Source organism: Lutra lutra, chromosome 18 (assembly GCF_902655055.1).
Source record: "Lutra lutra chromosome 18, mLutLut1.2, whole genome shotgun sequence".
Taxonomy (NCBI): domain Eukaryota; kingdom Metazoa; phylum Chordata; class Mammalia; order Carnivora; family Mustelidae; genus Lutra; species Lutra lutra.
This window is the reverse complement of record NC_062295.1, coordinates 16,280,469-16,303,910: the sequence shown is the minus strand read 5'-3', so window position 1 is coordinate 16,303,910 and position 23,442 is coordinate 16,280,469. Positions and strand designations below refer to the sequence as shown.

At 39.9% G+C, this 23,442-nt stretch overlaps 1 protein-coding gene across 7 annotated transcripts in view; it reads right to left on the bottom strand.

Moving 5' to 3' along the window:
• LOC125091001 (phospholipid-transporting ATPase ABCA3-like) overlaps positions 1-22,827 on the bottom strand; it is a 186,545-nt gene extending 163,718 nt beyond the window's left edge. For all 7 annotated transcript variants that reach the window (XM_047714346.1, XM_047714349.1, XM_047714348.1 and 4 more), the window contains exon 1: positions 22,637-22,827. The gene's annotated coding sequence lies outside the window, so the exon portion shown is untranslated. The remainder of the gene's footprint in view (positions 1-22,636) is intronic.
• Positions 22,828-23,442: the final 615 nt, after the last annotated feature.

Here is a 23,442-nt window from a genome sequence, read left to right as displayed (position 1 = left end):
CTATGAGCAACTCTACGCCAACAAATTTGACAATCTGGAAGAAATGGATGCATTCCTAGAGACATATAAACTACCACAACTGAACCAGGAAGAAATGGAAAGCCTGAACAGACCCATAACCAGTAAGGAGATTGAAACAGTCATCAAAAATCTCCAAACAAACAAAAGCCCAGGGCCAGATGGCTTCCCAGGGGAATTCTACCAAACATTTAAAGAAGAACTAATTCCTATTCTCCTGAAACTGTTCCAAAAAATAGAAATAGAAGGAAAACGTCCAAACTCATTTTATGAGGCCAGCATCACCTTGATCCCAAAACCAGACAAGGATCCCATCAAAAAAGAGAACTACAGACCAATATCCTTGATGAACACAGATGCAAAAATTCTCGCCAAAATACTAGCCAATAGGATTCAACAGTACATTAAAAGGATTATTCACCACGACCAAGTGGGATTTATTCCAGGGCTGCAAGGTTGGTTCAACATCCGCAAATCAATCAATGTTATACAACACATTAATAAAAGAAAGAACAAGAATCATATGATACTCTCCATAGATGCTGAAAAAGCATTTGACAAAGTACAGCACCCCTTCCTGATCAAAACTCTTCAAAGTGTAGGGATAGACCGCACATACCTCAATATTATCAAAGCCATCTATGAAAAACCCACCGCAAATATCATTCTCAATGGAGAAAAACTGAAAGGTTTTCCACTAAGGCAGGAACACGGCAGGGATGTCCGTTATCACCACTGCTATTCAACATAGTACTAGAAGTCCTAGCCTAGCAATCAGAAAACAAAAGGAAATTAAAGGCATCCAAATCGGAAAAGAAGAAGTCAAACTATCACTCTTCGCAGATGATATAATACTCTATGTGGAAAACCCAAAAGACTCCACTCCAAAACTGCTAGAACTTGTACAGGAATTCAGTAAAGTGTCAGGATATAAAATCAATGCACAGAAATCAGTTGCATTTCTTTACACCAACGACAAGACAGAAGAAAGAGAAATTAAGGAGTCCATCCCATTTACAACTGCACCCAAAACTATAAGATACCTAGGAATAAACCTAGCCAAAGAGACTAAGAATCTATACACAGAAAACTATAAAGTACTCATGAAAGAAATTGAGGAAGACACAAAGAAATGGAAAAATGTTCCATGCTCCTGGATTGGAAGAATAAATATTGTGAAAATGTCTATGCTACCTAAAGCAATCTACACATTTAATGCAATTCCTATCAAAGTACCATCCATTTTTTTCAAAGAAATGGAACAAATAATCCTAAAATTTATATGGAACCAGAAAAGACCTCGAATAGCCAAAGGAATATTGAAAAAGAAAGCCAAAGTTGGTGGCATCACAATTCCGGACTTCAAGCTCTATTACAAAGCTGTCATCATCAAGACAGCATGGTACTGGCACAATAACAGACACATAGATCAATGGAACAGAATAGAGAGCCCAGAAATAGACCCTCAACTCTATGGTCAACTCATCTTCGACAAAGCAGGAAAGAATGTCCAATGGAACAAAGACAGCCTCTTCAATAAATGGTGTTGGGAATATTGGACAGCCACATGCAGAAAAATCAAATTGGATCATTTCCTTACACCACACACGAAAATAGACTCAAAATGGATGAAGGATCTCAATGTGAGAAAGGAATCCATCAAAATCCTTGAGGAGAACACAGGCAGCAACCTCTTCGACCTCAGCCGCAGCAACATCTTCCTAGGAACATCACCAAAGGCAAGGGAAGCAAGGGCAAAAATGAACTTTTGGGATTTTATCAAGATCAAAAGCTTTTGCACAGCAAAGGAAACAGTTAACAAAACCAAAAGACAACTGACAGAATGGGAGAAGATATTTGCAAATGACATATCAGATAAAGGGCTATTGTCCAAAATCTATAAAGAACTTAGCAAACTCAACACCCAAAGAACAAATAATCCAATCAAGAAATGGGCAGAAGACATGAACAGACATTTCTGCAAAGAAGACACCCAGATGGCCAACAGACACATGAAAAAGTGCTCCATATCACTTGGCATCAGGGAAATACAAATCAAAACCACCATGAGATATCACCTCACACCAGTCAGAATGACTAAAATTAACAAGTCAGGAAATGACAGATGCTGGCGAGGATGCGGAGAAAGGGGAACCCTCCTACACTGTTGGTGGGAATGCAAGCTGGTGCAACCACTCTGGAAAACAGCATGGAGGTTCCTCAAAATGTTGAAAATAGAACTACCCTATGACCCAGCAATTGCACTGCTGGGTATTTACCCTAAAGATACAAACGTGATCCGAAGGGGCACGTGCACCCGAATGTTTATAGCAGCAATGTCTACAATAGCCAAACTATGGAAAGAACCTAGATGTCCATCAACAGACGAATGGATAAAGAAGATGTGGTATATATACACAATGCAATACTATGCAGCCATCAAAAGAAATGAAATCTTGCCATTTGCGACGACGTGGATGGAACTAGAGGGTATCATGCTTAGCGAAATAAGTCAATCCGAGAAAGACAACTATCATATGATCTCCCTGATATGAGGGAGAGGAGATGCAACATGGGGGGTTAAGGGGGTAGGAGAAGAATAAATGTAACAAGATGGGATTGGGAGGGAGACAAACCATAAGTGACTCTTAATCTCACAAAACAAACTGAGGGTTGATGGGGGGAGGGGGGTTGGGAGAGGGGGTGGGGTTATGGATATTGGGGAGGGTATGTGCTTTGGTGAGTGCTGTGAAGTGTGTAAACCTGGCGATTCGCAGACCTGTACCCCTGGGGATAAAACTATATGTTTATAAAAAATAAAATTTAAAGGAATCTGAAAAAAAAAGTGGAGGCTCTAACTATTAGGACAAATGAGGCAGAAGAGAGAATTAGTGCTACAGAAGACAAAATGATGAAGAATAAAGGAGCTGAAATAAAAGATAAACAACTACTGGAACACAAGGGGAGAATATGAGAGATAAGTTATACCATAAAGCAAAACCATATTAGAATAATCGGGATCCCAGAAGAAGAGGAAAGAAAAAGAGAGAGAGAGAGAGGGAGAAGGTACATTGGAGCAAATTATACCAGAGAGCTTTCCTAATCTGTGGAAGGAAAGGGGCATTCAAGTCCAGGAGTCACAGAGAATCCCCCTCAAAATCAATAAAAATAGGTCAACATCCTGACATATAATAGTGAGAGTTGCAAATCTCAGAGACAAAGAGAAAATCCTGAAAGCAGCTTGGGACAAGAGATCCATAACCTACAAGGGTAGAAACATTAGACTGGCAGCAGATCTATCCACAGAGACCTGGTAGGCCAGAAATCATTAGCATGATATAGTCAGGGTGCTATATGAGAAAATTAAGGAGGCAGGAATACTTTATCCAGCTAGGATGTCATTCAAAATAGAAAGAGATTAAAAGACTCCAGGACAAACAGAAAATAAAATTTGTGATCATTAAACCAGCCCTGCAAGAAATATTAAAAAGGATCCTTTAAGCAAAGAGAGAGCCCAAAAGTAATACAGGCCAAAAAGGATCAGGGACAATATAAAGAGGGTCTTTACAGGCAATAAAATGGCACTAAATCCACATCTTTCATAGTTACTCTGAATGTAAATGGACAAAATGCCTCAATCAAAGGACAAAGGGTATCCAATTGGATAAAAAAGCAAGAATCATCAATATGCTGTCTGCAGGAGACTCATTTTAGATGCAAAGACACCTCTAGATTTAAAGTGAGGGGGTAGAAGATGATTTATTATGCTAATGGACATCAAAAGAAAGCTGGGGTGGCAATCCCTATATCAGACAAATTAGATTTTAAACCAAAGGCTGTAATAAGAGATAAGGAAGGATACTGTATCATAATCAAAGGGTCTGTCCAACAAGAAGATCTAACAATTGTAAATATTTATGCCCCTAAAACGGGAGCAGCCAAATATATAAAACAATAACAAAATTAAAGAAACACATTGATAATAATACAATAATGGTAGGAGACTTTATCACCCCACCCACAGCACTGGACAGATCATCTAAGTAGAAGGTCAACAAGAAACAAGGGCTTTGAGTGACACACTGGACCAGATGGACTTCACAGATATATTCAGAGCATTCCATCCTAAAGCAATAGAATACACATTCATCTCTAGTGCACATGGAACATTCTTCAGAATAGATCATGTACTGGGTCACAAATCCATTCTCAACCGGTACCAAAAGACTGGGATCATTCCCTGCATATTTTTGGACAACAATGCTATGAAACTGGAACTCAATCACAAGAGGAAATTTAGAAAGAAGTCAAACACATGGAGGCTAAGGAGCATCCAACTAAAGAATGAATGCCTCAACAAGGAAATTAGAGAAGAATTTTTAAAAATCATGAAAACAAATGAAAATGGAAACAGGGCAGTTCAGAACATTTGTGATGCAGCAAAGCAGGTATTAGGAGGGAAGTATAAAGCAATACAGGCCTCTCTCAAGCAACAAGAAAGGTCTCAAATACACAACCTAACCTTACACCTAATGGAGCTGGAGAAAATACAGCAAACAAAGCCTAAACCCAGCAGGAGAAAAGACTCAATGAAGATTAGAGAAAATAATCAATGAAACATACACCAGAAGAACAGTAGAGCAAATTAAAACAAACAAACAAACAAAAAAAAAAAAACAGGACCCGGTTCTTTGAAAGAATTAATAAGATTGATAAACCCCTGGCGAGACTTATCAAAAACAAAAGAGAAGGCACCCAAATAAATAAAATAATGAATGAAAGAGGAGAGATCACAACCAATGCAGAAGAAATGTAATTTTAGGAACATATTATGAGCAACTATATGCCAACAAATTGGGCAATTTAAGAAGAAATTGATGCAATCCTAGAGAACTATAAACTACCAAAACTGAAACAGGAAGAAACAGAAAAACTGAACAGACCCATAACCAGCAAGGAAATTGAAGCACTAATTAAAAATCTCCCAACAAGGGCACCTGGGTGGCTTAGTCAGTTAAGCATCTGACTTTGGCTCAGGTCATGTTCCCAGGGTCCTGGGATCAAGCCCTGCTTCTCCTTCTCCCACTTTCCCCACTTGTGCTCACTTTCTCTCTCTGATAAATAAATAATATCTTTTTTAAAAATCTCCCAATAAGCAAGAGTCCAGGGCTAGATGGCTTCCCAGTAGAATTCTAAAAAACACTTTAAGAATTAATACCAACTCTTCTGAAGCTGTTTCCAAAAAAAATAAAAATGGAAGGAAAACTTCCAAACTCTTTCTATGAGACCAGCATTACCTTGATTCCAAAACCAAAGACTGCACCAAAAAGGAGAATTACAAACCAATATCCGTGATGAACATGGATCCAAAATCCTCAACAAGATACTAGCTAATAGGATCCAACAGTACATTAAAATAATTATTCAGCACAACCAACTGGGATTTATTCCTGGGCTGCCAGGGTGGTTCAACATCTTCAAATGTGATACACTACAATGTGATACACTGCACTGATAAAAGAAAGGAAAACAACCATATGATCCTCTGAATAGATGCCGAAAAAACATTTAACAAGTACAACACCCCTTCTTGATTAAAACTCTCTGCAGTGTAGGGAGAGAAGGAACATACCTCAATATCATAAAAGCCATATATAAAAAACCCAGAGCAAATATCATTGTCAAAGGAGAAAAACTGAGAGCTTTTCCCCCTAAGGTCAGGAACATAGCAGGGATGTCTAGTATCACCACTGTTGTTCAGAATACTACTAAAAGGCCTAGCCTTAGCAGTCAGGCAAGAAAAAGAAATAAAAGGCATCCAAATCATCAAAGAAGAAGTCAAACTTGCACTCTTCATAGATGACATGATACTCTATGTGGAAAACCCAAAAGACTCCACCCCAAAATTACTAGAACTCATACAGAAATCCATCAAAGTGGCGGGATATAAATTAATGCACAGAAATCAGTTGCATTTCTATACAGTAACAATGAGACAGAAAAAAAGAGAAATTAAGGGATCGAGCCCCGCATCAGGGTCTCTGCTCAGTGGGGAGCCTGCTTCCCCCTCTCTTTCTCTGCCTGCCTCTCTGCCTACTTGTGATCTCGCTCTCTGTGTCAAATAAATAAATAAAATCTTTAAAAAAAAATCAGAAATCAGTTGCATTTCTCTATAGTAACAATGAGACAGAAAACGGAAAAAATGTTCCATGCTCACAGATTGGAAGAATAAATATTGTTAAAATGTCTATGCCACCTAGAGGAATCTACACTCTAGATGCAATCCCTACCAAAATACTATCAACTTTTTTTCACAAAGCTGGAACATTTGTTGATTATCCTAAAATTTTAATCCTAGAATTTGTACCAAACCAGAAAAGTCCCTGAATAGCCAAAGGAATATTGAAAAAGAAAACCAAAGCTAGTGACATCACAATTCCAGACTTCAAGCTCTATTACAAAGCTATAATCATCAAGACAATATGGTACTGACACAAAAACAGACACATAGATCAATGGAACAGAATAGAGAGCCCAGAAGTAGACCCTCAGCTCTATAGTCAATCTTTGACAAAGCAGGAAAGAATATCCAGTGGAGGGCCTTGGGTGGCTCAGTTGGTTAAGCAACTGCTTTCAGCTCAGGTCATGATCCTGGAGTCCTGGGACTGAGTGCCGCATCAGGCTCCCTGTTCAGTGGGGAGTCTGCTTCTCCCTCTGACCCTCCCCCTTCTCACACTTTCTCTCTCTCTCAAGTAAATAAATAAAATCTTAAATTAAAAAAAAAAAGAATATCCAATGGAAAAACAACAGTCTCTTCAATAAATGGTGCTGAGAAAATTGGACAGCCACATGCACAAGAATGAAACTGGACCATTCCCTTTCACCATAACAAAAATAGATTCAAAATGGATAAAAGACTTTAATGTGAGAGAGGAATCATCAGAATTCTAGAGGAGAACACAGGCAGCAACCTCTCTGACCTCAGCCACAGCAACTTCTTCCTACACACATCTCCAAAGGCAAGTGAAACAAAGGAAAAATGACCTACTCGGATTTTATCAAGTTAAAAAACTTTTGCACAGCAAAGGAAACAACAAAACCAAAAGACAACTGACAGAATGGGAGAAGATATTTGCAAATATATCAGATAAAGGGTTAGTATCCAAAATCTATAAAAAACTTATCGAACTCAACACCCAAAGAAATAATCCTATCAAGAAATGGGTAGAAGACATGAACAGACATTTCTCCAAAGACACACAAACGGCAAACAGACACGTGAAAAAGTGCTCAACATCACTCGGCATCAGGGAAATACAAATCAAAACCACAATGAGATACCACCTCATACCAATCAGAATGGCTAAAATTAACAAGTCAGGAAATGACAGATGTTGACAAGGATACAGAGAAAGGGGAACCCCCTTACATTGTTGGTGGGAATGAAAACTGGTCAGTATGGAGGTTCCTCAAAAAGTTGAAAATAGAGCTACCCTATGACCCCAGCAATTGCACTACTGGGCATTTACCCCAAAGATACAAATGCAGTGATCCAAAGGGGCACCACCTTCACCCCAGTATTCAAGCATCAACGTCCATAACAGCCAAACTATGCAAAAAGCCCAGATGTCTATCAGCAGATGAATGGATAAAGAAGATGTAGTATGGATGTATACACACACACACACACACACACACACACACACACACACACAGTGTGGAATATTACTCAGCCATCAAAAAATGAAATCTTGCCACTTGCAAGGAGATGGATAAAACTAGGGGTATTATGCTAAACAAAGTAAGTCAGTCAGAAAAAGATAATTATCATATGATCTCACTTATATGTGGAATTTAAGAAACAAAACAAAGGAGCACAGGAGAAGAGAGGAAAAAATAAAATCAGATGAAATCAGAGAGGGAGACAAACCATGAGACTTTTAACATAAAAAACAAACTGAGGGTTGCTGGAGAGGAAGGGGTAGAGGGATGGGTTAACTGGGTGAAGGACATTAAGGAGGGCAAGTGATACAATGAGTACTGGGTATTATATGACTGATGAATCAATGACCTCTACCTCTGAAACTAATAATACTTTATATGTTAACTGAATTTAACTAAAAATTTTAAAAATAGGGGGACAGGTGGAGAAGGGTCCAGGAAATGTGGTTTATTTATAGATATATTTTTTTTTCTCTTGTCATCTACTTTTATCAATCTTTTTGTTTGTTTTTGTTTGTATACTTCATAAATCTTACCCTGGGGCTCATTTGGGCTGGGCCTTCTCTTTTATTTTATCTTACTTTTTTTTTCCTGTCTCTCTCTCTCTCTCTTTTTTTTTCCTTTCTTTTTTCTTTCTTTTGGGTGGGGACTCTTGATTGCTCAGAGGCATTCCAGGGTGCACCTTGCCTGCACCACAGTCGATACATTCAGCTACATCCATTCAGCCATCTCTCACCAAAATGACTAGGACGAGGAATGCCCAACAGAAGAAAATTCAGAGGTTGGGCCTTCTGCAACAGAGCTAATGGCTATGGACATAGACAATATGTCGGAAAGGGAATTCAGGCTAACAATTATCCAGGCGATAGCTAGGTTGGAGAAAGCAAATGGAATTGATTAGCGCAGAAGTGAAAGCCACCAGAGATGATGTTCACAATGTTCTGAATGAGTTCCAATCTAATCTAAATTCTCTAAAAGCTAGGGTAACTGAGAAAGAAGACAGAATTAGTGATCTGGAGGACAAATAGAGAGTAAGGATCAGGAGAAAGCCTGGAACAAACAGCTTAGAAGCCACGAAAACAGAATTAGGGAAATAAACGACGCCATGAAATGTTCCAATGTCAGAATTATTGGAATCCCTGAGGGGGAGGAGAAAGAAAGAAGACTAGAGGATATAGTTGAACAAATTCTACATGAAAATTTTCCCAATCTCACGAATGGAACCAGCGTTCATGTACTAGAGGCAAAATGGTCTCTCCCCAAGATTATAGAATCTAGAAAAACCTCAATACTCCTGATAGTGAGAATGATAAATCATAATTATAGACAGGACCTCTTGAAAGCAGCTAGGACAAAGAAGTTCCTTACATACAGAGGAAAGCCCATCAGAATAACATCAGACCTGTCCACAGAAACCTGGCAAGCCAGGAAGGGCTGGCAAGACGTATTTAGGGAACTAAATGAGAAGAACATGTGGCCAAGAATACTTTATCCAGCAAGACTGACATTCACAATGGATGGAGAGATAGAGTTTCCAAGACCGGCAAGGTTTAAAAGAGTATGCGACCACCAAGCCAACACTGCAGGAAATGTTAAAGGGGGGGGGGGTCTATAAAAGAGGAAAAATCCTAAGAATATCATTGAACAGAAATATATGGGGACAATCTACAGAAAGAAAGACTTCAAAGGTGACACGATGTCAATAAAAATGTATCTCTCAATAATCACTCTCAATGTGAATGGCCTAAATGCACCCATAAAACAGACTAGATAAAATGACAGGACCCGTCCATATGTTGTCTACGAGAGACCCATTTCGAACCTAAGGATATACCCAGACTGAAAGTGAAGGGATGGAGAAACATCTTTCATGCCAATGGGCCTCAAAAGAAGGCCACGGTAGCGATTCTCATATCAGTTAAATTAGATTTTAAGCTAAACACTGTAGTCAGAGATACAAAAGGACACTACATAATTCTTAAAGGGACTATCCACCAAGATCTAACAATTGTAAATATTTATGCCCCCAATATGGGAGCAGCCAATTACATAAGAAAACTGTTAATCAGGATAAAGAGTCATATTGATATGAATACATTAATAGTAGGAGATCTTAACATGCCACTCTCAGTCACAGACAGATCATCCAAGCAGAAAATCAATAAAGAAACAAGAGCATTGAATAACACATTGGACCAGATGGACCTCATAGATATATACAGAACATTCCACCCTAAAACAACAGAATACTCATTCTTCTCAAGTGCACGTGGAACCTTCTCCAGAATAGACCACATACTGGGCCACAAATCAGGGCTTAACCAATACCAAAAGACTGAGATTATTTCCTGCATATTCTCAGATCACAATGCTTTGAAACTGGAGCTCAATCACAAGGAAAAGTTTGGAAGGAACTCAAACACCTGGAAGCTAAAGACCACCTTGCTTAAGAATGCTTGGATCAGGGGCGCCTGGGTGGCTCAGTGGGTTAAGCCGCTGCCTTCGGCTCAGGTCATGATCCCAGGTCCTGGGTTCAAGCCCCACATCGGGCTTTCTGCTCAGCAGGGAGCCTGCTTCCTCCTCTCTCTCTGCCTGCCTCTCTGCCTACTTGTGATTTCTCTCTGTCAAATAAATAAATAAAATCTTTAAAAAAATAAAAGAATGCTTGGATCAACCAGATCAAAGAAGAACTTAAAAAAATCATGGAAACCATTGAGAATGAAGACACTTCGGCCCAAAACCTATGGGATACAGCAAAGGTGGTCCTAAGGGGGAAATACATAGCCATCCAAGCCTCCCTCAAAAAAAACCTGAAAAATCCGGAATATACCAGCTGTCTCTATACCTTAAAGAACTGGAGAATCAACAACAAATTAAGCCAACTCCACACACAAGAAGGGAAATAATGGAGATTAGAGCAGAGACCAATGAGATAGAAACTAGAGATACAGCAGAATGCATCAATGAAACTAGAAGCTGGTTTTTTTAAAGAATCAATAAGATCAATAAACCGCTGGCCACACTAATCCAAAAGAAAAGAGAGAAGGCCCAAATTAATAAAATTATGAACGAAAAGGGAGAGATCACAACTAATGCCAAGGAAATAGAAACAATCATCAGAAGTTATTATTAACAGTTGTATGCCAAAAAGTTAAGCAACCTAGATGAAATGGATGGATTCCTGGAAAACTATAAACTTCCAAAATTGAACCAGGAAGAAACTGACAACCTGAATAGACCAATATCTAGTAATGAGACTGAAGCAGTGATCAAAAACCTCCCAAAAAACAAGAGCCCAGGACCTGATGGATTCCCTGGGGAATTCTACCAAACTTTCAAAGAAGAAATAACACTTATTCTCCTGAAGCTATTTCAAAAAATTGAAGCAGAAGGAAAACTTCCAGACTCTTTTTATGAAGCCAGCATTACCCTGATCCCAAACCAGGCAAAGACCCCACCAAAAAGAAGAATTTCAGACCAATATCACTGATAAATATGGATGCTAAGATTCTCAACAAGATCCTAGCAAATAGGATCCAACAGCACATTAAAAAGATTATCCATGGGGCACCTGGGTGGCTCAGTGGGTTAAGCCGCTGCCTTCGGCTCAGGTCATGATCTCAGGGTCCTGGGATCGAACCCCGCATCGGGCTCTCTGCTCAGCAGGGAGCCTGCTTCCTCCTCTCTCTGCCTGCCTCTCTGCCTGCTTGTGATCTCTCTGTCAAATAAATAAATAAAATCTTAAAAAAAAAAAAAAAAAGATTATCCATCATGACCAGGTGGGATTCATCCCTGGGTTGCAAGGATGGTTCAACATTTGCAAATCAATCAATGTGATAGGACATATCAATAAGAGAAGAGAGAAGAACCACATGGTCCTCTCAATTGATGCAGAAAAAGCATTTGACAAAATCCAGCATCCGTTCCTGATTAAAACGCTTCAAAGTATAGGGATAGAGGAAACATTCCTGAACTTCATAAAATCTATCTATGAAAGACCCACAGCAAATATCATCCTCAATGGGAAAAAGCTCACAGCCTTCCCATTGAGATCAGGAACACAACAAGGATGCCCACTCTCACCACTCTTGTTCAACATAGTATTAGAAGTCCTAGCAACAGCAATCAGACAACAAAGAGAAATAAAAGGTATCCAAATTGGCAATGAAGAAGTCAAACTCTCTCTCTTCGCAGATGACATGATTCTTTATATGGAAAACCCAAAAGACTCCACCCCCAAACTACTCGAACTCATACAGCAATTCAGTAATGTGGCAGGATACGTCAATGTACAAAAATCAGTGGCTTTCTTATACACTAACAATGAAAATACAGAAAGGCAAATTAGAGAATCGATTCCATTTACTATAGCACCAAGAACCATAAGATACCTGGGACTAAACCTAAACAAAGAGGTAAAGGATCTGTACTTGAGGAACTACAGAACACTCACTAAAGAAATCGAAGAAGACACAAAAAGATGGAAGACCATTCCATGCTCTTGGATCGGAAGAATAAACATTGTTAAAATGTCTGTACTGCCTAGAGCAATCTATACTTTTAATGCCATTCCGATCAAATTTCCACTGGTATTTTTCAAAGAGCTGGAGCAAATAATCCTAAAATTTGTATGGAATCAGAAGAGACCCCGAATTGCTAAGGAAATGTTGAAAAACAAAAATAAAACAGGCAGCATCACATTACCTGATTTCAAGCTTTACTACAAAGCTGTGATCACCAAGACAGCATGGTACTGGCATAAAAACAGACACATAGACCAGTGGAACAGAGTAGAGAGCCCAGATATGGACCCTCAACTCTATGGTCAAATAATCTTTGACAAAGCAAGAAAAAATACACAGTGGAAAAAAGACAGTCTCTTCAATAAATGGTGCTGAGAAAATTGGACAGCTATATGTAGAAGAATGAAACTCGACCATTCTCTTACACCATACACAAAGATAAACTCAAAATGGATAAAAGACCTCAACGTGAGACAAGAATCCATCAGAATCCTAGAGGAGAACATAGGCAGTAACCTCTTTGATATCAGCCACAGCAACTTCTTTCAAGATATGTCTCCAAAGGCAAAGGAAACAAAAGTGAAAATGAACTTTTGGGACTTCATCAAGATCAAAAGCTTCTGCACAGCAAAGGAAACAGTCAACAAAACAAAGAGGCAACCCACAGAATGGGAGAAGATATTTCCAAATGACAGTTCAGACAAAAGGTTGATATCCAGGATCTGTAAAGAACTCCTCAAACTCAACACACACAAAACAGACAATCATATAAAAAAAAAAATGGGCAAAAATATGAACAGACACTTCTCCAATGAAGACATACAAATGGCTATCAGACACATGAAAAAATGTTCATCATCTCTAGCCATCAGGGAGATTCAAATTAAAACCACATTGAGATACCACCTTACACCAGTTAGAGTGGCCAAAATTAGCAAGACAGGAAACAACATGTGTTGGAGAGGATGTGGAGAAAGGGGAACCCTCTTACACTGTTGGTCTGTTGGTGGGAATGTAAGTTGGTGCAGCCACTTTGGAGAACAGTGTGGAGATTCCTCAAGAAATTAAAAATAGCTTCCCTATGACCCTACAATTGCACTACTGGGTATTTTCCCCAAAGATACAGATTTGGTGAAAAGAAGGGCCATCTGTACCCCAATGTTCATAGCAGCAATGGCCACTGTCACCAAACTGTGGAAAGAACCAAGATGCCCTTCAACGGATGAATGGATAAGGAAGATATGATCCATATACACTATGGAGTATTATGCCTCCATCAGAAAGGATGAATACCCAACTTTTGTAGCTACATGGACGGGACTGGAAGAGATTATGCTGAGTGCAATAAGTCAAGCAGAGAGAGTCAAACCATATGGTTTCACTTATTTGTGGAACATAACAAATAACACGGAGGACATGGGGAGATGGAGAGGAGAAAGGAGTTGAGGGAAATTGAAGGGGGAGATCAACCATGAGAGACTATGGACTCTGAAAAACAATCTGAGGGTTTTGAAAGGGCCGGGGGTGGGAGGTTGGGGGAGCCTGGTGGTGGGAATTACAGAGGGCACATATTGCATGGAGTACTGGGTGTGGTGCATAAACAATGAATTCTGTTACACTGAAAAGAAATTAAATTTTTAAAAAGACAATTAAAAATTTTGTTTAAATAAAAATAAATGAAAAAAAAAAAGGTAGAGTTCACTGCAAATGAATAGCCAGATAAAGAAGTACATAGGGCAAGAGGTTGGAAATACAGTACTTCTATGCCTTCCCCAGCATGCCACACAACACCACACTGATGTCTTCATCAACTCAATTCCCCAAATCTCATTGTTCAAGAGTTTTATTGACACTTCAATAAGTAATAATTGACTGGAGCAATGCTCATTGATGAACTTACTCTCCATGCCCCCTACCTTCCTGGGGGTTTCTGACCCTTTAATCACATAGTTGATTCCTCTGTGACCAGCCCCCATCTCAAAGTTGGCAAGGGGCCTGCAAAGAGTCGCCTCATTAGCATAAACTCAGGTATGGTCAAAAGGGGATAGTTTTGAAGAACAAAAGATACTCCTAATGCCCAAGAAATTCTGAGGTTTTGGCGACCTCTGTGCTAGGAACTAGGGATAAAGATCAATATACATTTTTTATTTTACCCACCTTCTCAAATTCTACCAAAACACAAGGAAAACTCTTCCTAACTCATTCTATGAGGCCAACATTACACAATATCAGCAAAAGACATCACAAGAAAGGAAAACTATAGACCAATATTCCTTATAGATAAAATCAAAACCTCACCAAAACACTAGCTAACTGAATCTAATAGAATTTCAAAGGATCATATCAAGTGGGATACAAGAATACAAGGCTGATTTTCATGCAAAATTCTATGTAATGCAACATATTAATAGGATGAAGGAAAAACCACACAGGATCTCAAATGATACAGAAAAAGCATATGACAAAACCCAACATCCTTTCATGACAAAAATGAACTAGGAAGGGGCACCTGGGTGGCTCAGTGGGTTAAAGCCTCTGCCTTCAGCTCAGGTCATGATCTCAGGGTACTGGGATTGAGCCCCGCATTGGGCTCTCTGCTCAGTGGGGAGCCTGCTTCCCCCTCTCTGTCTGCTGGCCTCTCTGCCTACTTGTGATCTCTATCTCTGTCAAATAAATAAATAAAATATTTTTTAAAAAAATGAACTAGGAATAGAAAGGAACTTCCTGAACATGATAAAGAGCATATACTGAATTGTTAATATTGTAATGGTCATGCCTAAATCATTTATAACTTAAGGATAATGGTTAAAACACAAAAGTATTAAAAATTAACTACAGTCACAATAATTTTGTTAATGGATATGCAATATAAGAAAATGTAAACTGTGATACCAATACACATCAAAATTAAAATATGTGAAAGGAATAGCACAAAAATAGAGCTTTTGTGTGCATTCAAAACTCAGTTGTCACCAGCTTAGACTGTTATAAGATGTTTTATGTAAGATTCATGTTAATGAGAAAACAAATAACTAGAGTAAATACAAAAAAGGTAAAAAGAAAGGAATCAGGGGTGCCTGGGTGGCTCAGCCAGTTAAAACCTCTGCCTTCAGCTCATGTCATGATCCCAGGGTACTGGGCTCAAGCCCCGCATCAGGCTCTCTGCTTAGTGTGGAGCCTGTTTCCTCCTCTCTCTCTGCCTATCTCTCTGCCTACTGATAATCTGTCTGTCAAAGAAATAAAGGAAATCTTTACCAAAAAAAAAAAAAAAAAAAAAAAAGGAATCAAAGCACACCACTACAGAAAATAATTAAATCATAAAGGAAGAGAGCAAGAGAGGGAGAAAGGAGCAAAGGAACTATAAAAGAGAAAAAAAAATAATAAGATGACAAGAGTAAATCCATACTTATCAAGAATTATTTTAAATGTAAATGTACTAAATTCTCTAATCAAAAGACACAGAATAGCTGAATGGATAAAAAGACTCACTTCAGCTTTAAGGAGACACATAGGCTCAAACTAAAGTGATAGAAAAAACACATTCCATGGGGGTGCCTGGGTGGTTCAGTGGGTTAAAGCCTCTGCCTTTGGCTCAGGTCATGATCCCAGGGTCCTGGGATTGAGCCCCGCATCGGGCTCTCTGCTCGGCAGAGAGCCTACTTCCCTTCCTCTCTGTCTGCCTCTCTGTCTACTTGTGGTCTCTATCACATAAATAAATTAAATTTAATTAATTAAAAAAAGAAAAAACATATTCCATGCAAATGGAGACCACAAGAAGGCAGGGGTAGCTATAGTTATAGCAAACAAAGTAGACTTTAAGCCCTAGGATTATAACAAGAGACAAATAAGGTCATTGCATAATAATAAAGGGGTCAACTAAGAGGATATAACAATTGTAAATATTTATGCACCAAACATCAGAGCACCTAAATGTATAAAGCAAATATTAGAAGAAGTGAAGGGAGAAATAGTCAGCAATACAATAATAATAGAAGGGATTTCAATACCCTGTTTCCAACAAGGGATTTATCATCCAGACAGAAAATCCAAGAAACATGGGACTTAAACTATACACTAGACCAGATGGACCTAATGGGCATATGTAGAATATTACACCAAACAGCAGCAAAATATACATTCTTCTCAGGGGCGCCTGAGTAGCTCTGTCAGTTAAGCATCCAATTCTTGATCTCAGGGTTTTGAGTTCCAGCTCCATGCTGGGCTTCATTCTGGGTGTGGAGCCTACTTAAAAAAAAATAAAATAAAAAGAATGTACATTCTTCTCAAGCACACACAGAGCATTTTCAGGAAGAGATAATATGTTACACCACAAAAGAAATCTTAAAAAGTGTAAGAACACTGAAATCACATCAAGCATCATTTCCAACAATAAATGGTATGAAACTAGAAACCCGTAACAAGAGGAAAACTGGGAAATTCAGTGGAAATTTTAAAATATGTGGAAATTTAACAAGAGGAAAACTGGGAAATTCAGTGGAAATTTTAAAATATGTGGAAATTAAACAACATGCTCCTGAAATATCAATGAGTCAAAGAAGAAATCAAAAGGGAAATAAAAAATAATTTTGAGGGACACCTAGGCAGCTCAGTCAGTTAAGCATCTGACTCTTGATTTCAGCTCAGGTATTGATCTCAGGGTCATGAGTCCAAGCCCCTCTTTGGGCTCCACAACCAGGTATGGAGCCTACATTTAAAAAAAAAAATCTTGGAACAAATTAAAATGGAAACACAACACACCAAAACTTATAGAATGCTAACAAAAGCAGTTCTAAGAAGTAAGTTGATAGTAATGAATGCCTACATTTAGAAAAAAAGGGAAAAAAGGGAATGGCAACACCAAGATGGCAAAGTAGGAAACCCCAGCCTCTCCATTCCTTCACAAATATCAACAATTAGACAGCTCTCCATGAACAAAAATAGCTCTGGGATTGCCCCTAAGTCCATTTAAGAAACTTCAAGAACACAATGGAACAAAAAACTGGGGAATAATCACAGAAAAAGAGTAGACAGAACAGATTCATTTGGTCTGCATCATCCTGGTCCCCCAGGCTGGCACTTCTCAGTACCAAGAGGAAGTACCCCACCTAGAAAGAGTTCCCATCTACGGAAAGGGAGATCAAGTTGAGCAACAGGCTTTCGCAGTCTTGGTGCACCACATAAAGTACCTCAATATGTTTCACCCCACCCAGAGACCAGCAAAGCTGATATATATAGAAATGGCTAGTAACAAGGAAGAAAGGCAGGGGCTACCAGTACCAGCCAAGTAGTAGGAGTGACCCTGGTTCTCAGTGACCTGTTCTGCAAAGGAATTTTCACCACTGAAGAAAAACATTGGGCAGCACAACCAACTGCAGATAGCCTCCAGATTTCACTAGTTTTCATCCCACATGTATTTGGACTTGTAAACACCAGATACTTGCATCCCTCCCGGGCTCCCTATCCCCACCAAATCCCAGGATCCACACTGGCAGCCAGCCCCAGGCTTCTGTAGCTGCACAAGTACAAAATGCCAATCTGGCACTCTGTGACTGACCTCCACCCCCATACACAGCCCCTCCAGCTGTGCACCTGCCTGCTACCAGCCTGATTTCCCATCACCAGACTCTACTGAAGTGTGCCTACCTGTGCCCCATAGTCTACAGTCACAAAATGCACACAACAGCCAAAGCCCCTAAGGCTGCTTGTGGGCCCAGATTTGGCCCTATCTCTAGGCGCTGGCCAGCACTACTGGGTTGATCTGCAGCTAGCCCCTCCAGTTATGCACCTGCAAATCCCTAGCCTGACTCTTAACACTGGCCTCCAATGCTGTGGAGACTGCAGCCATAATAGTGCACACTGACAGCCAGGGCATCCAGAACTTCTTGTGGGCCCAGGTCCAGCTTTGTCTCCTGTCAATGGCCTGCACCACTGGGCTTACCTGAAGCTAGCCCCACTAGCTATACATCTGCACCCAGATAGCCAGACTTATGTCCCCAGCCTCTACTGTAGTAAGTACTTGACATGAGATCCTAGCCACAGAGGGCATGCCAACACTCAGGGCACCCAGAGCTGTCAGTGTATCCTTAGTTGGCTCTGGTTCCCACCACTGTGTGTCTGTCTGCAACCATCCCCTGCCACTACATGGGTACCAGCAGCTGTCTACCAGAGCTAAGAATGTATACACTATGTGCTCCAGACACCACTGCTGCCTGTCCTGGACCATAGCCTCAGATCTGGGAGTGTCTCTGAGGACCCCAGCAGTCTTTGCAATAAAAGTGAACCCCCCTTGGTGCTCACCAAAGGCTACACTGTTGTCAATGTTGTGGACTCTAGCAGTGTTAACCCTCAATGCTGTGGATCCCCAAAAAGACATCCTGTTCCCCTAGACCCAGAGGATCCATATGCACCTGGAATCCTGTATCACTAGACCAGGTGTCACAACACACTCCAGCATAGTCCCACCAACAAGTGAAGGTCTTTCACTACCAAAGTTGACCCATAAGGTCTGGAAAAGGTGACTGCCTCTTCCAATATGCAGACTCAAATGCAAGGCTACTAGAATCACAAAGAATGGGAGAAACATGACACCACCATAGGAAAAAAGTAAACTTTCAGTAACTGACCCCAAGCAGAGATAATTCAATTGCCCAAGAAAGAATTCAAAATAAATGTTCCAAAGATGCTCAAAGATTTCCAGAGAAAACAGATAAACAATATAATGAATTAGAAAAACAATATAAGAACAAAATTTTTTAAAAATAACAAAATGATGGGGTGCCTGGATGGCTCAGTAGGTTAAAGCCTCTGCCTTCATCTCAGGTCATGGTCCCAGGATCCTGGGATCAAGCCCCACATCGGGCTCTCTGCTCAGCAGGAAGCCTGCTTCCCCCACCCCCCTACTGCCTGCCTCTCTGCCTATTTGTGATCTCTATCTGTCAAATAAATAAAATCTTTAAAAAAAATGAGAAGTTCAACAAAGAGAGAGAAAACCACCCTAGTCACAATAGCATCAAAAATAATAAAATACTTGGAAATAAATTTAAAATAAGGAAATGAAAGATACACTCACTGAAAATTATAAGACACTTATGAAAGAAATTGAATATACAAATGAACAGAAAAGTTATCCTGAGTTCCTTATTGTTAAAATGTCCATATTGCCTCAAATCATCTATAGATTCTATGTAATCTCCAGGCTGCCAAGGGCTGAGAAGTGGAGGGAAGTAGGGAGAGACTGGTAAAAGGGTACAAACTTTCAGTTATAAGATGAATAAATTCTGAGGATCTAATGTATAATATGACTATATTTGATAATACTGTATTGTACAACTGAAGTTTGCTATAACAGTAGATCTTAAGTGTTCTCTCTCACACACACAAAGGGAAAACTATGTGAGGTGACAGATGTGTTAATCAACTTGAATGAGGGAATTCTTTTTTTTTTTAAGATTTTATTTATTCATTTGACAGACAGAGATCACAAGTAGGCAGAGAAGCAGGCAGAGAGAGAGGAGGAAGCAGGCTCCCTGCTGAGCAGAGAGCCTGACGTGGGGCTCGATCCCAGGACCCCGGGATCACGACCTGAGCCAAAGGCCTTAACCCACTGAGCCACCCAGGTGCCCCTGAATGAGGGAATTCTTTCACAGTGTATATGTACACCAAATCATCATGTTGTACACTTTAAATACACTACAATTTCATTTATCAATTATACCTCACTAAAACTGGAAAAAATAAGAAATTAAAGAACATCTAAATAAATGAAAAGACATCCCATGTTCATGGACTAAAGATTTAATATTTTGAGATGGCAGCACTCCTCAAATTGATCTTTAGAACCAATCAATCCCCAGCTGCCCTTTTTCAGACATGAACACACTGATTCAAAACTCATATGGAATGTCAAGGAACCCTGGATAGCCAAAAGAATCCTGAAGAACAAAGTTTGAGGTCTCACACTTACTGATTTCAATAGTTCCTACAAAGGGACAATAATCAAAACAGTATGGTACTGACATAAGCACACAGATACATAAATCAAGGGAATAGAATTAGGAGTCTATAAATAAACTCAGTCATCTATGGTCAACTGATTTTCAGTAAGGAGGCCAAGTTCACTCAATATGGAAATAACAGTCTTTAAAACAAATAGTGCTTAAGCAACTTGCAAAAGGATAAAATTGAACTCTTGCCTGTACCACATACAAACATGAATTCAAAATGGATCAAACAGCCAAATGTAAGAGCTAAAACAATAAACTCTTAGAAGAAAATACTGGAGTGTATCTTCATAACCTCAATGTAGCAATGCATTCTTAGGACACCAAATAAAAATGTAGGTAAGTTTGGCTTCATCAAAATCAAAACCTTTTGAGTATTTAAGGACACAAAAAAACAACTCATTAATGGAATAAAATATTTTCAAATTATATATCTGTTAAGGGTTTCATATACTGAATATATATAAACCACCATTCTTACAACTCAATAACAAAATGACAAACCAATTCATTAATGAGCAAAAGATCTAAAAAGACATTTCTCCAAAGAAATTACACAAATGGCCAAGAAGGACATAAAAAGATGCTCAACATCACTAGTCATTAGGGAAATAACAAATCGAAACTATAGTGAGATATCACTTATGCACTAGAATGGCAAAACAATAACTTTTTTTTAAAAGATTTTATTTATTTATTTGACAGAGAGAGATCACGAGTAGACAGAGAGGCAGGCAGAGAGAGAGAGGGAAGCAGGCTCCCTGCTGAGCAGAGAGCCCGATGCGGGACTTGATCCCAGGACCCTGAGATCATGACCTGAGCCGAAGGCAGCGGCTTAACCCACTGAGCCACCCAGGCGCCCCAACAATAACTTTTTTAATGGAAAAAAACAACTGTTGGCAAGAACTTGGAAAACTGGAACCCTAAAACACTGCTGGTAGGAATGTAAAATGATATAGCTGCTGTAAAAAAAAGTCTGGCAGTTCCTGCAATTCCATTCCTAGGTATATACCCAACGGAACAGAAAACATGTCCACACAAAAACATTTATACTAAAGTTCATAGCAGCATTACTGGTGATAGTCAAAAAGTAGAAACCCAAAAGTTAATTACTGATGAAAGGATAAACAAATGTGGTATGTCCAAAAGAAGAATGAAGTATGTAACAACATTCAAGAACCCTGAAACTATTATGCTAAGTAAAAGAAGCCAAACACAAAGGCAACATATTTTTTTATTCTATTTATGTGAAATACCCAGAATTTGCAAATCCATAGAGATAGATCAGTGGTAGCCAGGGACTGGAGATAAGAGGCAATAATAGCAAGTGACTGTTCAGTGAGTACAGGATTTATTTTAAGGATGATAAAAAATGCTCTAAATAAAACAAAACCAAACAAAAATGTTCTGGAATTAGATACTGGTAATGGTGGCACAACCCTGTGAATGTAACAAAACCACAGAGTTCTAATACTTTAAATGGTAGAGATGAAAAATAAATAAAAAGTAAAATAAAATAAAATGGTAGAAATCATTTTTTCCTCAATGTAAAAAAAGAAAAACCCCATGAGATGGGTAAGAGGATATTCCTATATGATAGCTGAGATTTGCAAAGATCAATTCACTTCCCTAAATTCAAATTAAAACCAAAGCTGGGGCACCTCCTAAAACCTTATGTTATTTTTTTTTTTTTTTTACAGATTTATGTATTTATGGGACCCTCGGGTGGCACAATCTGCTAAACTTTGGACTTTTGGCTTCCCCTCAGATGATAATCTCAGGATCCTGAATTGGATGGAGGCCCCCTCTTGAGCTGGCGCTCAACAGGGAATCTTCTTGAGCTTTTCTCACCCTCTCTGCACCTCCTCCACCGTGCTCTCTCTCTCTCGTTCTCTCTCTCTCAAATAAATCAATCTTTTAAGAAAAGATTGATTTCTTTGAGATAGAGAATGCGCCTGCACACACAGCGGAGGAGGGCCAAGGGGGGGGAGAGAGAATCCCAAGCTGACTCCTCGCTGAGGTTGGAGCCCCGGGGGGGGGGGGTCAATCTCACAACCCCCAGGCCACAACCAGGAGGAAACCAAGACTAGGCAGCTCAACCGACTGAACCACCCTGTTGTTCGCCAAAACCTTCTAACCACTAAGCTACAATCAACATAAAATTTAAAACCGTTAAAGTTCAACCTGAAGTCTCCAGTGGGTTTTGGCGTTTGTATTTCTTTGGGGGGAATGTGGAGGTACAGATTTGGAGACGTGATACGGACAGTGGGGTGGGCCTAGGGGGAAATTCTGCCTCAGCCTGGGCACTTGGGGAGGACAAGCCAGGGCTGGGAGGACACCAGGGTGGAGAGATTCCAATACTCACCAATACTCACACAAGCCTCAAAACAGCACCCCCTGCGCCTCCCGGTGCACCTCTGCTGCTCAAGTGTGAGCGCTTGGTCCTCAGACACCACCACCCAACGCTCCCCGCAACCGCTCCGCAGCCGGTTATCGCCTCGGTGTCTTGCGACCTCTCAAAGGTGCGCGAGCTCACACGCCGGCGGAAGCACACAGGCCGCGTGGTCTGCGCCTGCGCCCACGTGCCCAAGAGCCCGAGTCCTGGGCCTGTCCCTTCTCACCGCTCATCCAACCCGCAGAAGGTCGACCCGCGTCCGGATTTCGCAACACTCTTTCACTGCTTCCTCCTTCCCGCCCACCCCACAGTTCGGCAACTCTCTACAGAGATTAGGAGGGGCATAAGGTACTCGCCTTGGCTGCGGCACAGAAGGGGATGCCAACTCAGTATTGGAGATAAATTTTTTAATTAATTTTTAATTTCCTAATAAAGAAATTAAATATAAAAGTGCCATGAAAGGGGCGCCTGCATAGCTCAGTGGGTTAAGCTGCTGTCTTCAGCTCAGGTCATGATCTCAGGGTCCTGGGATCTAGCCCCACATGGGCCCTCTGCTCCTCGGAGAGCCTGCTTCCCCCTCTCTCTGACTGCTTCTCTGCCTACTTGTGATCTCTGTCAAATAAATAAATAAAATCTTTAAAAATATATATATTTAAAAAGTGCCATTAAGTGAATACTATGCAGCCATCAAAAGAAATGAAATCTTGCCATTTGCGATGACGTGGATGGAACTAGAGGGTATCATGCTTAGTGAGATAAGTCAATCGGAGAAAGACAACTATCA